The sequence below is a fragment of the Gavialis gangeticus genome, unplaced genomic scaffold, assembly GCF_001723915.1.
Source record: "Gavialis gangeticus isolate Ggan-Ray unplaced genomic scaffold, GavGan_comp1, whole genome shotgun sequence".
In the NCBI taxonomy this organism is placed as follows: Eukaryota; Metazoa; Chordata; order Crocodylia; family Gavialidae; genus Gavialis; species Gavialis gangeticus.
In genome coordinates this window covers 2,275,664-2,277,554 of record NW_017729019.1, presented here as the reverse complement: position 1 = coordinate 2,277,554, position 1,891 = coordinate 2,275,664, and positions in this window count along the sequence as shown.

Sequence of the window (1,891 nt, the reverse complement as noted above, 5' to 3'; positions counted from 1 at the left end):
TTAATGAGGATGGGGTGGGAGACAGTGTCAAAGGCCTTGCTGAAGTCCAGAAAGACTACATCCACGGTGACACCTGCATCCAAGGCTTTTGTGACCTGATCATAAAAGGCAATCAGGTTGGTCTGACATGACCTGCCCCTAATGAAACCGTGCTGGTTGCCCTTGAGCATTATCCTTGAGGCTGGCCCATCGCAGATGTGCTCCATGATGATCTTCTCAAAGAGTTTCCCTAGGATTGAGGTAAGACTGACGGGTCTGTAGTTGCCCGGGTCCTCCCTCTTCACTTTTATAAAGATGGAGACCACGTTGGCTATCTTCCAATCATCCGGCACCTGGCCTGAGCACCATGCGTGCTCGTAAAGCCATGCCAAGGGCCCTGCAGTAACCCTTGCAATCTCCCTCAACACCCTGGGGTGGAGAGCATCTGGACCCACTGATTTGAACACGTCCAGCCCCTCTGCTTGTAACCCATCAGTAACAGGGGTTGGGTTCAAATTTAGGGGTTGAATACAAACTTTTCGTCTTGGCTCAAGTGCCCATCCAGAGGCCTGGGAAACACATTCTGAGTGGCTATTCCAAAGTGAACAAACTTCTTCACTCATAAGTGACAATAGCCCCTAACGGGTTTATCAAAGGGGAATGGGGACAAATACAACCTGAAAGGAAACCCTAGCTGGTCAGTAGTAACTGAACCCAAATACTTTTAACAGTCTCCCATAGTCATGATGGAACACACTCGGGCGAGTTACTACCTAGCCCAGCTGCTGGGAAGGGAGACTTGGGAATTCCAGCTCATTTATTCAATGTAGTATCAGGTTTCTCCCTCAACCTGCTACAGGGACTTGGGCTCACAAACATTTTCCCTCGGAGGAACTGATGAGCCATAAGGCCAACCAGAGAGAATAGCACCCTGTCCAGAGTCTCTCCTGCTTCTCACGTGCCCTGCCGCTGCACTAGAACTGGGGACCACCGCGCTGCGGGTCTCTGCCGAACTCACAGTGAGTGCTGACCCCTCCGTGGCCTTTGTGCCATTTCCAGTTGCGAAGTTCGTGGGCCTACAAATTCACCGGTTTGGAAGGGAGGGCTGATGGACACCAGATCTGCCCCCTCTCCCTCCCCCAGCCCTTTACAAGTGCATGCTTTTTCTATAAGCATTAAAAACAGGTGCAAGAATAGGCAATGTATGCATTGTGGGGGGGGCATGTGCCCCCCATGTTCCTCCAGATGTCTGTGCTACCAGCTACAGCAGGGGTGGCAGCCGCACAATTTCTGCACTGAAACGGGGCACAGGACTTCACGCAGGGGTGGTGATGGCAGAGTGTTGTGCCCCCCTCAACTGTCAGCAGTTATGCTATAGGTGCAAGTAGCCTCCAAACCTGTTTCTGCCCATCCCCTCTCTGGTCTGCTGGGTGCCACACAGGGGCTGCCCATCCACTTGTGGCCAACCCCAGGCTAGCCCCTAGTCAGGCACCCAGACTAGTCCCCCACAGGTTAGCATGAGATAATGGGAAAAACACAAGGCAGCCAAGCATGAACTGACCGATATTCAGGGTCCTGACCCCAGGGCTCACACCTGGGCTGGTGTCAGAGGGTGAAGTAGGTGAGCCCCAGCGCATCAGGCCTATATGATGGGCACAGCTGCCATGCAGAAGAGGGCTTGGATCCACCAGGCACTGCCATAGGGCTGACAGCATCATGCCTGGAGTCGTGCTGGGCAGAGGGATTGCACAGTGCTTGTTTGAAAGGTTCGGTTTTGGCTTTGCAGCACCACGGGGCAGAGCCTGTGGGTGCCCAGCCAGCAGATGTTGCAGTTGCCTAGCAGCCCAGGGTCATGGATGTGGCAGCCAGGAAAGCTGAGCCTGCCCAGAAGGCACCAATCAAAGTGGGGCTG